Here is a 21,018-nt window from a genome sequence, read left to right as displayed (position 1 = left end):
AAAACAAATAAAATAGTAGCCTTATTACAAGGAGTCAGAAATGGTACTGAAAACTGCATATAAAATAATAAGACAATAATGATAAAAAATGGGAAAATATAAAATCAATAATACAAACTCAGAAAAGACAAGAGAAAAAAATGTCCTAAAATTACAAGATTGGACATAAGATCAGCATAAAAAGTATATAAATATGGTTCTTAGCTTTTAGAGAGGATATGTATCATAGCACCCAACGCGTTTCGTCCTATCTGGACTTCATCAAGGGGTGGCAGACAACTGGGACAGCTCATCTATATATACCTGTATTAGTAAGGAAGTGATAACTACATCACTTCCTGTCAATTAACTGGTGTCAAACCTATTATACTGTTCAAACATTCAAAACACAGAGGCAATGTTCCTGTATCATAGTGTCTCAATTCTGGGTAAAACCGCTTTGTAGATCACTTTATTCTGTGCATTTAAACTCATAAAAAACATTCCTGTAGTTTAAAGTCCCGGACTTCCTGTCCGGATCGCGGGTGACGTCATTTCCGCCCCGCTTCCGGCGTCCGGCATTCTTCATTGCGCATGCGCCGAGTGCGGGTTCTTGTCCGGCTTCTAGTGCGCATGCGCCCGTTCTCCCATCTAGTGATAGTGGCTGGGAGCGTGTGTGCCGTTGCGGCGGCCATTTTATTGGAGTGCATTCCTCCAGACATTTAGTTAGACAATCATGTAGTCACGGCGGCCATTTTGGATAGGATTTTCATAATGGAAATGAGAATAAAGACGAAAAAAAGAAGAAAACATGTTTTAAAACGGGTGTTCATATTCATATTTGTTTCTACTGTTAATTCTAATCTCAAATAAAGACTTAATTGTAACAGCCAGTATAATTAGATGTCTGGCTGGTATTTAGCAGGAGGGCATTGATTATATCCATAATGTATTCAGGTTCAATGGTGCTAGTATTAGTATACTATATGACATGAGGTGAGTATCCAGAGTTCACTCCCATGTGGAAAATGATATAGTGGCAGTCACACATCATAACGAGCAGGGTGCGGGTATGTGTGGATCCTTAAAAAATTTTTTTTAGAGAAACTTTTTTCAAACTTAAAAGCACCGAAGTTCCCATAGAAGGGTGATACAGGGTGGATAAGTTAGTGTGATAACCTCTTAGCCCTTGTTCAAGAGAAGTTACAGCACCCAGTCTTCCATGATGGTTCCCCATCTATGTACTAGTTGGGCCCGACACTGCTTGGCTTCCAAGATCGAACGGAGTTGGGCATCCCCAGTGTGGTATGGCTGTAGCATCGGCATGATTTTTTTGGAGGTATCACAGTAGCGGCAAGGTAGAAAAAGTGACTAAGGTGGAAATAGCAAAAGGTAAGGTAAAGAACAAGGTGCCCAGATTGGAAGAATTAGCGCGGTCAGCTTACGTTACAGGAAGGGGGCTATTTCATAGCCTTCATTGAAGCCATCTGGATGCATGGTGTTGAGTTCGAAGATCCAGAACATTTCACGTTTAGATAAAAGGTTGGATAGGTCCCCGCCTCTTTCGCCCAAAGAGACCAGTTCAATACCCTTGAAGGTTAGTTCGTCAGGATTCGAGTCGTGGTAGGCATGAAAGTGTTTTGGTACCGCATGTGTTAGCACTTTGTTTTTAATGTTTCTTATATGTTCCTGTATACGGATTTTTAAGGGTCTTTTCGTTTTCCCTATGTACTTCATCCCACATGAACACTCAAGCATGTAGATCACTGACACCGTATTACAGTTGATGAACTGTTTGATTTTATGCTCTTTTGATCCATCAGTGTTTTTGAAGGTTTTCCTGGTAGGATGTACGTACCGGCATACGTTGCAGCGACCACATTTATAACATCCAGTGCATTTGGGCATGTTTGATCGTACTTCCGGGTTCCTCAGCATGCTAGGTGCCACCAGATCTTTGAGGTTTTGTGACTTCCTAAACACCACTAAGGGATCCTTGGGGAGGTAGTCTTTTAAAATAGGATCCATAAGGAGGATGTTCCAGTGTTTCTTAAGGGTTTTCTTAATAATCTTTTCATGTCTGCTGTATGTGGTAATAAACCGTACCGTGTCATCTCGTTTCTCCTTAGTTTTATATTTCAGGAGTTGTTCCCTCTCCAAATTCTTGGCCTTCAGATTTGCTTCTTCCAGAAGATGGTTCGGATAGCCTTTTTCCCTGAATCTTTCCGTATATACCTGTAGTTGCTGATCTCGGTCTTCAGTGTCCTTACAGTTCCGTGCAATCCTGTTGAACTGTGAAAAGGGGATATTATTCTTCCATTGTTGACTGTGATTGCTTCGGTAATGTACATAGCTGTTCATATCCACTTCCTTAACGTAGTTCTTTGTAATCACTTCATTGCCTGTGTGTGTTAAAACCAGATCGAGGAATTCTATCTTCTCCGTGCTAATATTCGCAGTGAATTGTAGATTCATGGAGTTGTTGGATAAATAAGTAAAAAATTCTTTAAAACTCACTTCATCACCGTCCCACACAAGTAAAATGTCGTCTATGTAGCGTTTATAAAATGCAATATTTTGTTGGAATGGGTGGTCCTTAAAAATGTACTCATTTTCCCAATTCCCCATAAAAAGGTTAGCAAAACTCAGTGCAAAGATAGTCCCCATGGCGGTTCCACAGATTTGTAAAAAGTAGGTATCTAAAAATTTAAAATAATTTCTTTTTAGAATAAAATTCATCAGTTCACATAAAAAGATTCTGTGCTCCTCTGTGATTTCGGCATCTTTCTTCAGAAATCCATTACAGGCCTCTACACCCTTGTCGTGTTCTATGCAGGTGTAGAGCGATTGGACATCTATGGTGATCCACCGATAGGTGTCTTTCCATTCGAATGAATCCATCAGGTTGAGAACAGATGTTGTGTCTTTTAAGTATGCTGGCAGGTTTACCACATGTTTCCTTAGAAATACATCCACGTACTCGGACAGATGTGATGTCAAAGAATCTATCCCGGCCACGATGGGTCTCCCTGGGGGATTCGTCATGGATTTATGTACCTTTGGTAGAAAATAAAATATAGGGGTGGTGGGGTTGGAGTTGAGCAGGTACTGATACTCTTCTTTGGTTAAGATCTCGCATCTGAATGCTTTCAAAAGTATGGTTCTGAATTCCTCCACAAAGCCATCTTTTGGGTCTCCTGGGAGTGGGGTGTATGAGGTTCTATCCCCCAAAAGTCTATTTGCTTCTGTGACGTATGCCTCCCGGTCCATGATGACCAACCCCCCCCCCTTTATCAGCAGATTTTATAACAATGTTCTTGTTGTCTTGAAGTTCTTTGATTGCCTTAGTTTCTCTGTTCGTGAGATTCTTCTCCTTGATGGTCTCCATTTCAGTTTCACATAGATCTTTTTTCACTAGATCATAAAAGATGCCCACATTGTGGCCCTTTGATTCCAACGGGTAGAACTTTGAAGTGGGTTTTAGTCCTGATTTGGATTGATCATAGTTTCGAATGGCCGCATTTTCCTTTTTAAGAAAGTGTCTTTTAAGTGTTAACTTTCTTACAAATTTATTTAGATCTATGAAGACGTCAAATTTGTTCATGCCTTTTGTAGGTGCATAGGAGAGTCCTTTATTCAGTAGTGAACTTTCATATTCTGTTAACGTATCAAGTCACACGTTAACAGAAGCCATCCAGATGGCTTCAATGAAGGCTATGAAATAGCCCCCTTCCTGTAACATAAGCTGACCGCGCTAATTCTTCCAATCTGGGCACCTTGTTCTTTACCTTACCTTTTGCTATTTCCACCTTAGTCACTTTTTCTACCTTGCCGCTACTGTGATACCTCCAAAAAAATCATGCCGATGCTACAGCCATACATAGATGGGGAACCATCATGGAAGACTGGGTGCTGTAACTTCTCTTGAACAAGGGCTAAGAGGTTATCACACTAACTTATCCACCCTGTATCACCCTTCTATGGGAACTTCGGTGCTTTTAAGTTTGAAAAAAGTTTCTCTAAAAAATTTTTTTTAAGGATCCACACATACCCGCACCCTGCTCGTTATGATGTGTGACTGCCACTATATCATTTTCCACATGGGAGTGAACTCTGGACACTCACCTCATGTCATATAGTATACTAATACTAGCACCATTGAACCTGAATACATTATGGATATAATCAATGCCCTCCTGCTAAATACCAGCCAGACATCTAATTATACTGGCTGTTACAATTAAGTCTTTATTTGAGATTAGAATTAACAGTAGAAACGAATATGAATATGAACACCCATTTTAAAACATGTTTTCTTCTTTTTTTCGTCTTTATACTCATTTCCATTATGAAAATCCTATCCAAAATGGCCGCCGTGACTACATGATTGTCTAACTAAATGTCTGGAGGAATGCACTCCAATAAAATGGCCGCCGCAACGGCACACACGCTCCCAGCCACTATCACTAGATGGGAGAATGGGCGCATGCGCACTAGAAGCCGGACAAGAACCCGCACTCGGCGCATGCGCAATGAAGAATGCCGGACGCCGGAAGCGGGGCGGAAATGACGTCACCCGCGATCCGGACAGGAAGTCCGGGACTTTAAACTACAGGAATGTTTTTTATGAGTTTAAATGCACAGAATAAAGTGATCTACAAAGCGGTTTTACCCAGAATTGAGACACTATGATACAGGAACATTGCCTCTGTGTTTTGAATGTTTGAACAGTATAATAGGTTTGACACCAGTTAATTGACAGGAAGTGATGTAGTTATCACTTCCTTACTAATACAGGTATATATAGATGAGCTGTCCCAGTTGTCTGCCACCCCTTGATGAAGTCCAGAAAGGACGAAACGCGTTGGGTGCTATGATACATATCCTCTCTAAAAGCTAAGAACCATATTTATATACTTTTTATGCTGATCTTATGTCCAATCTTGTAATTTTAGGACATTTTTTTCTCTTGTCTTTTCTGAGTTTGTATTATTGATTTTATATTTTCCCATTTTTTATCATTATTGTCTTATTATTTTATATGCAGTTTTCAGTACCATTTCTGACTCCTTGTAATAAGGCTACTATTTTATTTGTTTTTATTGGTGCACACTAGATTTAATAAAAATATTTTCTTTTAAATTGTAAGTCTCCGATTAGCATTAGACACCACTGGTCGCTTAAAACCACCTTATCCCTTTTCTTTGTTTACAAGATAATATTTATTGTTACTTTTTTAATGATTTTATTTTCTTGCACAAATTTTAATACAGAAATTCTATGAGCTCCACATACTACATGAGATAATCTATCTAATAACACAGGACACTCATCTCACCATTTTTTTTAACTTTTTCATTACTAATTACTATCTTCAGAATTGATTAAAGGCTTTTTGGTGGAGATTTTTGCAAACATCTCATCTAAGCTGCAAAATTTGCATCAGTAATGGTAGCTGGTCACTTTTCCGTCGCTGTAATGGGAAATACAGTCAGCCTGAATTTGCAAACTGCGAATTGTGAAATTTCTTTGGCGGTAACCTTACAAAGCTAACGCCATCTTCTATAATTGTGGGTGCCAATTATATCTTACCATAGACACTAGACCAGGCTAGGCCAGCCTGAGGCTCTCCAGCTCTACACTTCCCAGCATGACATGACATGACACAGTTTTAGCAATCCCTAATAGCAAACCTGTGGCAGGGCATGCCATACCTGCCAACTGTGCCGCATTCAGTGGGACAGTCCTGCGGGCCACAGTGTCCCACGGTGGGGGTTGGGAGGAGCACAGCATAGCAGGGCAGTCTGTAAACAGCTAGTGTATAGATGCCATGTGCATGATCATGGCATCTATTCACAGTGTACGGAGAGCCTGGGGGGTAGCCCAGTATCTCAGAGAGTTTCTGGGCACGCTCCCACAGTGACGGGAACGGGGGTGCCGTGAAGCTCTGCCCCTTTCCCTTAGGCCCCACCCCCTTTGTGGCTGTACGGGGTCTGCAGGGTCCTGCTCCGCTGTCCACCAATGTCGGAAGGTATGGGCATGCTGGGATTTTAAAGTAATATCTACAGTATTTTGCAAAGGGATCATAGTGCTTATTGCCTCAAAATGAAGGCGTCATGGGCACTTTCAGGAAATTCAGCGACAATACTATGGACATAAGATGAAAATGTTTCCTGATCCAGAAAATTGATAATTTTTTTCCCTTTGCCATTCATTACCCCTATGAAAGCATTGAGCATTGGAATACTATTGTTTCTTTATGGGTAAAGTGACTCCTTGCCCAAAGGAAAAATAATAGACTGCTCTTGTTAGATGAAAGTGACAACGGCAGTCTGTAATGTATAAATGATGCAATCGGACAAAAACTATTGCATAAATTATGGCAGTTTAAAACATTCCTAATAAATAAACCAGCATTAATTAGAAAAGCAAATATCTTTCATCTTGTTTAATATTAGCTAAAAACTGTAAAACATTTCCATAGGGTGACATGCTAAAAATGCATTTAATATAGTTGCAATAATAAGGTTTTCATGGTAAATACTATAAGATAAAAGAAAACAGTGCTTTGTTGGACTCATAGCATGCTTTTCTTTCCAAAGTACAGCAGATCTGAGGAGTAACTACACCACACCCCTCAATTAGAAGAGTTTAGATAGCATTTCAAGACAGAAACCAGTAGTCAATTAGCCCTGTTTATTTGTCTTCTCAAAAAAGACATGGGGGTAGATGTATTAACTAGTGATGAGCACCAGAAATTTTTCGGGTTTTGTGTTTTGGTTTTGGGTTCGGTTCCGCGGCCGTGTTTTGGGTTCGAACGCGTTTTGGCAAAACCTCACCGAATTTTTTTTGTCGGATTCGGGTGTGTTTTGGATTCGGGTTTTTTTTTCAAAAAACCCTAAAAAACAGCTTAAATCATAGAATTTGGGGGTCATTTTGATCCCAAAGTATTATTAACCTCAATAACCATTATTTCCACTCATTTTCAGTCTATTCTGAACACCTCACACCTCACAATATTATTTTTAGTCCTAAAATTTGCACCGAGGTCGCTGGATGACTAAGCTCAGCGACCCAAGTGGCCGACACAAACACCTGGCCCATCTAGGAGTGGCACTGCAGTGTCACGCAGGATGGCCCTTCCAAAAAACACTCCCCAAACAGCACATGACGCAAAGAAAAAAAGAGGCGCAATGAGGTAGCTGTGTGAGTAAGATAAGCGACCCAAGTGGCCGACACAAACACCTGGCCCATCTAGGAGTGGCACTGCAGTGTCACGCAGGATGTCCCTTCCAAAAAACACCCCCCAAACAGCACATGACGCAAAGAAAAATGAAAGAAAAAAGAGGTGCAAGATGGAATTGTCCTTGGGCCCTCCCACCCACCCTTATGTTGTATAAACAGGACATGCACACTTTAACCAACCCATCATTTCAGTGACAGGGTCTGCCACACGACTGTGACTGAAATGACGGGTTGGTTTGGACCCCCACCAAAAAAGAAGCAATTAATCTCTCCTTGCACAAACTGGCTCTACAGAGGCAAGATGTCCACCTCATCATCATCCTCCGATATATCACCGTGTACACCCCCCTCCTCACAGATTATCAATTCGTCCCCACTGGAATCCACCATCTCAGCTCCCTGTGTACTTTGTGGAGGCAATTGCTGCTGGTCAATGTCTCCACGGAGGAATTGATTATAATTCATTTTAATGAACATCATCTTCTCCACATTTTCTGGATGTAACCTCGTACGCCGATTGCTGACAAGGTGAGCGGCGGCACTAAACACTCTTTCGGAGTACACACTTGTGGGAGGGCAACTTAGGTAGAATAAAGCCAGTTTGTGCAAGGGCCTCCAAATTGCCTCTTTTTCCTGCCAGTATAGTACGGACTGTCTGACGTGCCTACTTGGATGCGGTCACTCATATAATCCTCCACCATTCTTTCAATGGGGAGAGAATCATATGCAGTGACAGTAGACGACATGTCCGTAATCGTTGTCAGGTCCTTCAGTCCGGACCAGATGTCAGCAGCAGCAGTCGCTCCAGACTGCCCTGCATCACCGCCAGCGGGTGGGCTCGGAATTCTGAGCCTTTTCCTCGCACCCCCAGTTGCGGGAGAATGTGAAGGAGGAGATGTTGACAGGTCGCGTTCCGCTTGACTTGACAATTTTGTCACCAGCAGTTCTTTGAACCCCAGCAGACTTGTGTCTGCCGGAAAGAGAGATCCAAGGTAGGTTTTAAATCTAGGATCGAGCACGGTGGCCAAAATGTAGTGCTCTGATTTCAACAGATTGACCACCCGTGAATCCTTGTTAAGCGAATTAAGGGCTCCATCCACAAGTCCCACATGCCTAGCGGAATCGCTCTGTGTTAGCTCCTCCTTCAATGTCTCCAGCTTCTTCTGCAAAAGCCTGATGAGGGGAATGACCTGACTCAGGCTGGCAGTGTCTGAACTGACTTCACGTGTGGCAAGTTCAAAAGGTTGCAGAACCTTGCACAACGTTGAAATCATTCTCCACTGCGCTTGAGACAGGTGCATTCCACCTCCTATATCGTGCTCAGTTGTATAGGCTTGAATGGCCTTTTGCTGCTCCTCCAACCTCTGAAGCATATAGAGGGTTGAATTCCACCTCGTTACCACTTCTTGCTTCAGATGATGGCAGGGCAGGTTCAGGCGTTTTTGGTGGTGCTCCAGTCTTCTGTACGTGGTGCCTGTATGCCGAAAGTGTCCCGCAATTCTACTGGCCACCGACAGCATCTCTTGCACGTCCCTCTCGTTTTTTAAATAATTCTGCACCACCAAATTCAAGGTATGTGCAAAACATGGGACGTGCTGGAATTTGCCCAGATTTAATGCACACACAATATTGCTGGCGTTGTCCGATGCCACAAATCCACAGGAGAGTCCAATTGGGGTAAGCCATTCTGCGATGATCTTCCTCAGTTGCCGTAAGAGGTTTTTAGCTGTGTGCGTATTCTGGAAAGCGGTGATACAAAGCGTAGCCTGCCTAGGAAAGAGTTGGCGTTTGCGAGATGCTGCTACTGGTGCCGCCGCTGCTGTTCTTGCGGCGGGAGTCCATACATCTACCCAGTGGGCTGTCACAGTCATATAGTCCTGAGCCTGCCCTGCTCCACTTGTCCACATGTCCGTGGTTAAAAGGACATTGGGTACAACTGCATTTTTTAGGACACTGGTGAGTCTTTTTCTGAGGTCTGTGTACATTTTCGGTATCGCCTGCCTAGAGAAATGGAACCTAGATGGTATTTGGTACCGGGGACACAGTACCTCCAACAAGTCTCTAGTTGGCTCTGCAGTAATGATGGATACCGGAACCACGTTTCTCACCGCCCAGGATGCCAAGGCCTCAGTTATCCGCTTTGCAGCAGGATGACTGCTGTGATATTTCATCTTCCTCGCAAAGGACTGTTGGACAGTCAATTGCTTGGTGGAAGTAGTAAAAGTGGTCTTACGAGTACGACTTCCCCTCTGGGATGACCATCGACTCCCAGCAGCAACAACAGCAGCGCCAGCAGCAGTAGGCGTTACATGCAAGGATGCATCGGAGGAATCCCAGGCAGGAGAGGACTCGTCAGAATTGCCAGTGACATGGCCTGCAGGACTATTGGCATTCCTGGGGAAGGAGGAAATTGACACTGAGGGAGTTGGTGGGGTGGTTTGCGTGAGCTTGGTTACAAGAGGAAGGGATTTACTGGTCAGTGGACTGCTTCCGCTGTCGCCCAAAGTTTTTGAACTTGTCACTGACTTATGATGAATGCGCTGCAGGTGACGTATAAGGGAGGATGTTCCGAGGTGGTTAACGTCCTTACCCCTACTTATTACAGCTTGACAAAGGCAACACACGGCTTGACAAATGTTGTCCGCATTTCTGTTGAAATACTTCCACACCGAAGAGCTGATTTTTTTGGTATTTTACCAGGCATGTCAATGGCCCTATTCCTCCCACGGACAACAGGTGTCTCCCCGGGTGCCTGACTTAAACAAACCACCTCACCATCAGAATCCTCCTGGTCAATTTCCTCCCCAGCGCCAGCAACACCCATATCCTCCTCATCCTGGTGTACTTCAACACTGACATCTTCAATCTGACTATCAGGAACTGGACTGTGGGTGCTCCTTCCAGCACTTGCAGGGGGCGTGCAAATGGTGGAAGGCGCATGCTCTTCACGTCCAGTGTTGGGAAGGTCAGGCATCGCAAACGACACAATTGGACTCTCCTTGTGGATTTGTGATTTCGAAGAACGCACAGTTCTTTGCTGTGCTTTTGCCAGCTTGAGTCTTTTCATTTTTCTAGCGAGAGGCTGAGTGCTTCCATCCTCATGTGAAGCTGAACCACTAGCCATGAACATAAGCCAGGGCCTCAGCCGTTCCTTGCCACTCCGTGTGGTAAATGGCATATTGGCAAGTTTACGCTTCTCCTCCGACAATTTTATTTTAGATTTTTGAGTCCTTTTTTTACTGATATTTGGTGTTTTGGATTTTACATGCTCTGTACTATGACATTGGGCATCGGCCTTGGCAGACGACGTTCCTGGCATTTCATCGTCTCGGCCATGACTAGTGGCAGCAGCTTCAGCACGAGGTGGAAGTCGATCTTGATCTTTCCCTATTTTTGGAACCTCAACATTTTTGTTCTCCATATTTTAATAGGCACAACTAAAAGGCACCTCAGGTAAACAATGGAGATGGATGGATACTAGTATACTTATGGATGGACGAGCGACTGCCGACACAGAGGTAGCTACAGCCGTGGACTTCCGTACTGCGTCTGCTGCTAATATAGACTGGATGATAATGATATAAAAAATATATATATATCACTACTGCAGCCGGACAGGTATATATTATATAATGACGGACCTGCTGGACACTGTCAGCACTGCAGACTCCTAAAGTAAGCTACTAGTATCAAGAAGATAGAAAAAAAAAACACAACAGGTAGGTGGTATACAATTATGGATGGACGAGCGACTGCCGACACAGAGGTAGCTACAGCCGTGGACTACCGTACTGCGTCTGCTGCTAATATAGACTGGATGATAATGATATAAAAAATATATATATATCACTACTGCAGCCGGACAGGTATATATTATATAATGACGGACCTGCTGGACACTGTCAGCACTGCAGACTCCTAAAGTAAGCTACTAGTATCAAGAAGATAGAAAAAAAAAAACACCACAGGTAGGTGGTATACAATTATGGATGGACGAGCGACTGCCGACACAGAGGTAGCTACAGCCGTGGACTACGGTACTGCGTCTGCTGCTAATATAGACTGGATGATAATGATATAAAAAATATATATATATCACTACTGCAGCCGGACAGGTATATATTATATAATGACGGACCTGCTGGACACTGTCAGCACTGCAGACTACTAAAGTAAGCTACTAGTATCAAGAAGATAGAAAAAAAACAAAACACCACAGGTAGGTGGTATACAATTATGGATGGACGAGCGACTGCCGACACAGAGGTAGCTACAGCCGTGGACTACCGTACTGCGTCTGCTGCTAATATAGACTGGATGATAATGATATAAAAAATATATATATATCACTACTGCAGCCGGACAGGTATATATTATATAATGACGGACCTGCTGGACACTGTCAGCAGCACTGCAGACTCCTAAAGTAAGCTACTAGTAGTATCAAGAAGATAGAAAAAAAAAAAACACCACAGGTAGGTGGTATACAATTATGGATGGACGAGCGACTGCCGACACAGAGGTAGCTACAGCCGTGGACTACCGTACTGCGTCTGCTGCTAATATAGACTGGATGATAATGATATAAAAAATATATATATATCACTACTGCAGCCGGACAGGTATATATTATAATGACGGACCTGCTGGACACTGTCAGCACTGCAGACTCCTAAAGTAAGCTACTAGTATCAAGAAGATAGAAAAAAAAAAACACCACAGGTAGGTGGTATACAATTATGGATGGATGAGCGACTGCCGACACAGAGGTAGCTACAGCCGTGGACTACCGTACTGCGTCTGCTGCTAATATAGACTGGATGATAATGATATAAAAAATATATATATATATATATCACTACTGCAGCCGGACAGGTATATATTATATAATTAATGACGGACCTGCTGGACACTGTCAGCAGAATGCGTTTATAGAATAAAAACACCACACGAAGAGTGTTTAACTTTTTCAGGCAGACAATCACAATATACTGGTGGTCAGACAGTGGTCACTGGTCAGTCACACTGGCAGTGGCACTCTGGCAGCAAAAGTGTGCACTGTTAAATAATATGTACTCCTGCTACTGCTCCCCAGTCTCCCCCACAATTAAGCTGTGTGAGCACTGAGCACTCAGCACAGTCAGATATACATAGATGATGCAGCACACTGAGGCTGAGCACAGATATGGTATACTGTTACTGTGTCACTGTGTATCGTTTTTTTTCAGGCAGAGAACGGATTATATTAAATAATAATATAATAAAACTGCACTGGTGGTCACTGGTCAGTCACTAGTAAACTCTGCACTCTCTGAGTACTCCTAAGCTCCAGTAAATCAAGTGTCTCACTCTCACTCTCTCTCTTCTAATCTAAATGGAGAGGACGCCAGCCACGTCCTCTCAGTATGAATCTCAATGCACGTGTGAAAATGGCGGCGACGCGCGGCTCCTTATATAGAATCCGAGTCTCGCGATAGAATACGAGCCTCGCGAGAATCCGACAGCGGGATGATGACGTTCGGGCGCGCTCGGGTTAGCCGAGCAAGGCGGGAAGATCCGAGTCTGCCTCGGATCCGTGTAAAAAGGCTGAAGTTCGGGGGGGTTCGGATTCCGAGGAACCGAACCCGCTCATCACTAGTATTAACCTGGAGAAGGCATAAGGAAGTGATAAATCAGTGTTCAGTGCAAGGTGATAATGCACCAGCCAGTCAGCTCCTAACTGTTAATTTACATATGGGAGCTGATTGGCTGGTGCGTGTATCACCTTGCATTTATCACTGGTTTATCACTTCCTTATGCCTTCTCCAGGTTAATACATCTGCCCCATGTTTTCTAACCGATGGTCATTATTACTGCAGCTAATTGAATTCCAGTCAGATTAGTGTGCCTACATTGCTACGTGTCAAAATGCAGTACACTAGCCTTACACAAACCCATAAGCCTAGCCAGGCATATACAGCTACATGTAATAGCCTGTGAGAAGCAGGAAGTGCAGGATTCCATGCAAGTCTGCCCAGATTTTTAAAGTGACAATAATTTACACAGCATAACCAGGTTGGTTTTGCCGTGTAAATGATTGCCACTTTAAAAATCTGGCCAGACTCGCACAAAATCGCACACTTCCTGCTTCTTGCAGCCTGTTACATTTAGCCCATAGTGTACTATAGGTTTCCAAGCAGTAGAGTTTGTTTTCACCTATTGTCATTGCATAATATAACTCTACAGAAGTCCACTGCTATTATTCTTTATTATATTAGTATGGCTGCAAAATTGCAAATAGCTAAAAAGTCCAACTAAAAATGACCACTAAATCATTTAATGTAGATGCAGAAAATTAGTGAAGTGCTACCTGTTTTGTTCATATGTTTGTAAATCCAGTCATCAGGACACAGAGACATGTGAGTTCACTGCTGTGCTGTTTTATTCCATCACCAACTCCAGGCACACTGCACACTGGACCACCCACTTCCCAGCATCCCCCTGGTCCCAGGGACCATCACTGAAGATTCAGGCTTACACATATTAGTAAGGGAGTGTCTGCAAATATTAAGCATTCTAATACACTAACATCACATCCTCTTTTCTTTAAAGATAAGCCCTGTACGCTTCAATGCAACAATTAACAACGTCATATTAAGAACATCATCTAACAAGTTTCAATGAGTCTCTCAGGTCTGCGTATTTCCCTTTTGGGTCTTTCATACACAGTCTGTGTTTCATCGACCATGTTGAACCTTTCTAGAATCGTGGTTTGTTCACCATTATCAGGATCATCATACATGTCAGATGAAGGGTATTCTTCAGTCATGTTGTCTTCATTATGGTTAGGTTGAGGTCTTAAATCCACTCGATTTCTTCTTACTTCCGTTCCACGCTCTGTATGTATAGTATAAGATCTTGGTGCTACTTGTGCTTGCACAATACCTTTCTGCACCCAAATACCTTTCTCATGATCTCTGAGACGGACTTGGTCACCCAATTTTAGATCAGATAAGCTTTTTGCTCGCCTGTCATGGAACAGTTCCTGTTTCACCTGTTGACGTTCCTTACTCAGTCTGACCAACGCTGAGTTATGTGTATTAAGCAGTTCATCATGTATCGGGAGATTTGCTCTAATCCTCCTTCCCATCAGCATTTGTGCAGGAGAAAGTCCATTCTGTAAAGGTGTACTGTGGTAGATTAAAAGACTTTTGTAGAAATCTTCTTTACCTTCTTGAGCTTTTTTCATGAGACTCTTTACAGTTTTTACTGAACTTTCCACCAACTCATTTGAGCATGGATAGTGGGGACTTGACGTAGTATGGACAAATTCCCACTCATCAGCAAATTGTCTAAATTCAGCACTGGAAAACTGAGGACCATTGTCGGTGAACACTTCCATAGGAACACCATGCCTTGCAAAGATTGACTTCATGCAATTGATTATGGCTTTACTAGCAGTTGTATGTAGTGTCTTCACCTCAGGGTAGTTAGAGTAATAATCAGTCATGACAATGTACGTTTTCCCATTACAATCAAACAAATCTGCGCCAACTTTCTGGAACGGTCTCTCTGGCACTGCGTGAGGACTCAGTGGCTCGACTTGTTGTTTCGGTCTATATGTAAGACATAATTCACATGTAGCTGTAGTCTGTGCTATGTCTTGGTTCATTCTTGGCCAATACATAACTTCACGCGCTCTCCGCTTACATTTTTCTTCTCCTCAGTGACCTTCATGTATCTTGCACAGCATAGTTTTTCTTAGTCGTGCAGGTATGACAAACCTATTGCCTTTGTTAATAATACCATCGACAACTGTAAGGTCACTGCGGTACATCCAATAATCATGGATAGACAGCGGGCATGCATGTTTTTCTGCTGGCCAACCTTTCAGAATGATATCTTTCAACACTTTCATTGTGTCATCTGTCTCAGTTTCTTTCCTAATCTGTTCTTGTCTTGCAAGAGACACTGGTAGAGAAGCTACGATCAAATTAACATAGGCTTCTATCTCTTCATCCATCAGACTTTTGGAACCTTCACTTTTGTCCACAGCACGAGAAAGTGTATCAGCAATGTACTTGTATTTGCCGGGACAGTACAGCAAGTGTACATAATATTTCTGTAGTCTGATAAGCATTCATTGAATTCCATGGGACAGTCATGTAATGATTTAGTCATGATAGCTACCAATGGCTTGTGGTCAGTTTCCACTGTAAATGTTTGACCATACACAAACTGATGAAATCGCTCACATGAATATGTGATCGCTAGAAGTTCTTTTTCTATCTGAGCATACCTTGTTTCAGCACTTGTCAGTGCTCTTGATGCATAGATTACTGGTTGCCATGTATCCTCATGTTCTTGTAACAGCACTGAGCCTAGGCCAAATTGCGAAGCATCTGCTGAAATTCTTATTCTTTTCGCATGATCAAAGAATTTTAGCACTGGTTGCTCTGTAATGATCTGTTTCAAGTTTTGCCAACTTTCTTCTTGTTCATGTGACCACATCCACTCGTTATCTTTGTCCAACAACCATCTAAGAGAGGCTGTTCATTCAGAGTTGAGAAATAAACTTTCCTAAGTAAATAATCATTCCTAGGGATCTTCTGACATTGTCTTTGTTATTAGGACGTTCCATGTTCACTATGGCTGATATTTTCCTTGGGTCTGGTTTTACACCTTGATCCGAGACCACGTCGCCCATAAAGGTAAGTGTATTCACGCCAAATTCACATTTGTCCTTGTTTAGCTTTAGATTCATTTTCTTGACAAGTTCCATTACTCGTCTCAATCTAGAATCATGTTCTTCCTTTGTAGATCCCCAGACAATAATGTCATCCATCATTGTTTCAACACCTGGAATATGTTCAAAAATCATGTGTATCTTTTTGTGATATACTGTACTTCTGGAGCAGACAATATTCCATATGGTAGTCAAAGAAATCTGTATCGACCTTCTGGTGTATTAAATGTACAAAGATTTGAGCTGGCCTCATCTAGCTTCATTTGCCAGAATCCTGAAGATGCGTCCAATTTACTGAACCATTTTGCTCCCGCAAATTGCAACATGATTTCATCTCTGGTTGGTAGTTTAAATTGTTCTCGTTTAATAGCTTTATTTAAATCTCTGGGGTCTAGACATATTCTGAGTTGTCCATTTTTCTTTTCAACAATTACTAAGGAGCTTACCCATTCAGTAGGCTCATCAACTTTCTGTATCATACCCAAGGCTTCCATGCTATTTAACTCTTGTTTCAGTTTTTCTCTCAGCGCAAACGGCACTTTTCTACAGGGTGTATCACTGAAGAAACTTGCATGTCTATATTTATTTTATGCTCTCCAGGCAAACAACCTAGACCTTCAAACAAGTCTCTGTATTCTGAAACATCGATTTGCAGTCATCTACTTGTGATGTCACCATAAAAACGTTCTTTAGCAAACTTAGTTTATTACAGGAACTTAATCCTAGAATCGGTTGCACATTTTTATCCACAATCAGTAGAGATGTTTTAAACTGCTGTCCCTTATATTTCAGTGTCACTAAGCATGTACCTTTCACAGGAATTTACTCCCCAGTGTACCCTGTAACTTTCACTTTGGCTGGATGAATTTTAGGTTTTACTCTAAAAGTCTTATTGTCTTGAAACGATATTAAATTCACCTGCGCGCCAGTATCAAGCTTAAAGGGAATGACACTCTCGTTCACAGTTAAAGGGACAATCCATTCTTTCTTATCTGCACTGCAAAGTTCAATGCAATCCACAAAGAATTTCTCTGTTTAACAGCATGCACATTGGTTGTTTCACTTTTCATTTTACAGCATTTGGCAAAGTGATTAAGTCTACCACATTTCATGCAGGTTTTACCATAAGCCGGGCACATTTTAGGATTGTGAGCATTTCCACATCTACTACACATTTCCTTATTAGACTGTGGCTTAGACTGCTTCATTCTTGAGAATGGAGGTTTGCTTGGCTCTGTTTTCTGCACTACATGGACAGCACCATCAGCGTCCTTGTGTAACTTTTTGTCTTGAAATCTAGTTATTTCTGCAGATCTACACATAGTCACTGCCTTGTCTAGTGTTAGGTCTTGCTCTCTCAGCAGTCTCTCTCTCTCTTAGTCCATTATCAGTTATTCCATAGACAATACGATCTCTAATCAGTGAATCCTTTAAATCACTAAACTCACAGGTTTTACTGAGTGATTGCAGCTAGGTAACATACTGATCAAATCCATCTACAGACTTCTGATCACATGTGAAAAACTTATATCTTTCATATGTCACATTTTTCCTTGGCACAAAGTAATCTTCAAACTTTTGCTTTATAGAAGAAAGCACCATATTCTGCCCCTCAGCAAACTGAAAACTATCATAAATGTCCAGCACATCCTCTCCTATCACATGGAGGAAAATGGATGCCTTAGTTTTGTCAGCCTCTGTATCAGCTCCACATGCAGCAAGATATATATTAAACCTTTGCTTAAATCTTTTCCAGTTTTCAGACAAGTTACCAGACATCAGCATGCCGGTTGGAGGAGCCAGTTTATCCATGGTTACTCACTGTTTGAAGAGAGGAGCACACGGCAGGCTTTGCAGACACTGAGTATCACAGCCTTACAGACTGCTGCAGGATTCTTTCACACTCTGAGAGCACTAGCAGTCCAAGTTAAACTTCTACTGACGCCATGTTTTGTTCATATGTTTGTAAATCCAGTCATCAGGACACAGAGACATGTGAGTTCACTGCTGTGCTGTTTTATTCCATCACCAACTCCAGGCACACTGCACACTGGACCACCCACTTCCCAGCATCCCCCTGGTCCCAGGGACCATCACTGAAGATTCAGGCTTACACATATTAGTAAGGGAGTGTCTACAAATATTAAGCATTCTAATACACTAACATCACACTACCACTTGGAGTGGTAAATATGCAATCATAAAAATAAGGTAGCCTAGTAGTGGTAATCATCATCAGTAGCTGCACATTCAGTTGCACCATTACTCTTTATGTAGGAGTATAGGTGTCTGCATGGTTGTTTGAATTACTTGCAATTGTGCACCTACCTACTTACAACCTACCTAGTCACTGTACCTGACATACAGTATATCACAATTCCAAAGTATGATCTGCAACACACATTAAAAACACCAAGTACATAGCAGTATAAGAAGCTATACATTTTAAATGGAGTCAGTGCAACTCTGAAAGGTGCAGTTTGTATACGATGTGTCCCTGAGTAATTAGCTTAAACAGTAACATTATCATGAAGCTTCTTACCTAGAAACTTTATTACAGGTTAGTAGATTCCCAACATTTACCCAGAGTTGACATATTTGCCAAGTTACAGTATTTTTAAAACAGTCCCACAGGATTGTGTTTGACTAATTGAGTTACAATACCTCTGTACCGTGGACAGCTGAGGGGTGTAAAGCATGTAACGATCGATTAAAGTGTGTGAATGTTTTTTGTAGCCAAATGAACATCTGCACCTGACTGCAAAGGGTTAATGGCCTAGCAATAACAGTAAAAGTCATAATACGGTATAACATGGCAGTGTGTGATCATCCAGAACTCAATCTATATTTTAATAAGGATGACAAAACTAAAACAAATAATGGTTTTTGTCAAGTTTTCTGTTTTAAAAGTCAAATATTTAAATGCTAAAAAAAAATATATATATATATATATATATATATATATATAAAATAACACAAAACAAAGCAAAAAAAATCAAGAGAAAATAACTGGTATGGAATGGTTTTGCTTGATTGAATCTATAACAATGTTTTGCCCAAAGGCTTTTAAGCATTGTTCTTGCTGGGAAAATGCAAATCACTTGAGAGAAGTGAAAAGAATTATAGCTGTGAAATACTTTCTGTCAGTCATAACATGGGCTAACTTCTCAAATACTATGTAATTTAAACTGCTGCTGCTGAAAGAGTTACAAATTACAATTTCTACTGCGGGCGCTGAGATTTAAAGAAACATCATTAAGGAAAAACCATATAAAAGGTACAGTAACACAAATCTATTGTCTACATGCACAACAAGATAAAAGGAAAATGCAATAATGGTGCCCGGTCATTAAACAGTAAGGGGTTGATAAAATGAAAGAGAAGTCTAAGGGGCAGTTTTATATTTATAAGGAACTAGGACACTAAGGGAATAATATAGAAAGTACCCCATAAAGTTAACTGCCAATATATATTTAGCTGATCAGACTATCTGACAGCTGGGATTTATCCATCCTTAAATTAGACTTTTAGCTGCTACAACTGATTACGACTGTATTCCATTCTAAGTTTTTGTAAAGAACTATGATCTTGCCATAACAGAAGTTATACATCATTCCAAAATTTAATTTAGGCCTTAGAGTGCTCTAATCATTGCACGCTGTGTCACACCAGTCAAACTCTATTCTCCCATATGCAAAGTACCACTGGATCAATCCACTCTGTGATAATTTATGTGAAATCATTTGCCTGCTGTTGATGAATAACAAGAAAATCTAAATGACTTCAAAGATTAAAACACAGTCTTACACTATTTCCTGGCATTATTGTTTGTATTTCTTTTTTTTTATACTAAAATGACATTTACAAATCAAATGACATACTTTAAGGCTAGAGCAAAGGTTTCCCGCTGAATTCTAAAAGAAAAGCTCCAAAGCACATTTTAATTATTCATAGCTCTTTCTTAATTATAGAAATGATAAAATATTAAGCATGACCTTTTACTTTCTGCTTACAAAATTATTTCTGCATCTTTAGTAATTAACAATATGAGTGGTCAATATTTCATATTTGAATATAGGTTTAGTATTTCAAAAGCAAAAAAAATCAGATTTTGCTTGAATGCTTCATATCTTAACAATATCTATAATTTAAAAAGTGATGTGCTTAAAAAAAGTACATAATATTTATTTATTAAAATGTTGTGCTCTAGTTCTGTGTACTTGTTAAAAAAAACGTAGCTCAAAAAGTATATTTTATTTCAGATTTAAGGGAAGGAGAGCATAGTTCCAGTGTATAAACTTTCTCCTCTAGATTCAGAATGCTTGAAACTTCTGAGTAATATTTATATAAATTATTAATGGCGAGTGAAAGCTTTCTTAGTTTTTTTTTAACAGATCTGTATATGAAGGATGTAGACATAAAGTCAAACTTCTGCATGGACCAGAGGGTTAGGATAAGTTTTTGGCAGTTAGGGTTAGGCACTTGGAGGGAGGGTTAGGAATAGGGACTAGAGTTCGGGGTTAGCAATATACTCACTGCCGGAAGCACCTCAGGATCTACCGGAAGAAATCAGGACGTCACCGCTGGACCAGTTGTACCAGGTATACCACTACTAGACCACTAGGGACGTTCTACAACATTATAATGTCAACATTTCGTCAGTGACAACATGGCAAATGTCAACATGGCCGATGTAGCTATGAAAAGCATGTCAACATGCTGCATGTTGAAATTATAGCCATTTAACATTAAGAATGCTGCCATGGTGCATGTCGACACAATTCACCACGACAGTATAGGAGGCCTAGGGAACTGATGAATACCACAATATTCTGCCAAGGAACTATTGCTACAATTTGTTAACTTCTAAATACTGTATGCCTAAATTATGAAGTATGACAAATTAAAAATTCCAATAAAGGTTTTACAATGCAAAGACATGAGTACTGTCATTACTTACATGCAGTATAGAATCCCTAAAAACACAAGACAAAGAATCAGAGATGTTTCTACAAGACAGCAATAGAAAAAAAGATAAACCTTTTTTTTTTGGGGGGGGGGGGGGTGTA

At 41.1% G+C, this 21,018-nt stretch overlaps 1 pseudogene; it reads right to left on the bottom strand.

Annotated features, from left to right (window-relative positions):
- Nucleotides 1-1,179: 1,179 nt before the first annotated feature.
- Nucleotides 1,180-1,298, bottom strand: LOC134912887 (5S ribosomal RNA; annotated as a pseudogene).
- Nucleotides 1,299-21,018: the final 19,720 nt, after the last annotated feature.

The sequence above is a fragment of the Pseudophryne corroboree genome, chromosome 4, assembly GCF_028390025.1.
Source record: "Pseudophryne corroboree isolate aPseCor3 chromosome 4, aPseCor3.hap2, whole genome shotgun sequence".
Classification (NCBI taxonomy): domain Eukaryota; kingdom Metazoa; phylum Chordata; class Amphibia; order Anura; family Myobatrachidae; genus Pseudophryne; species Pseudophryne corroboree.
This window is presented reverse-complemented; position numbering and strand designations above follow the sequence as displayed.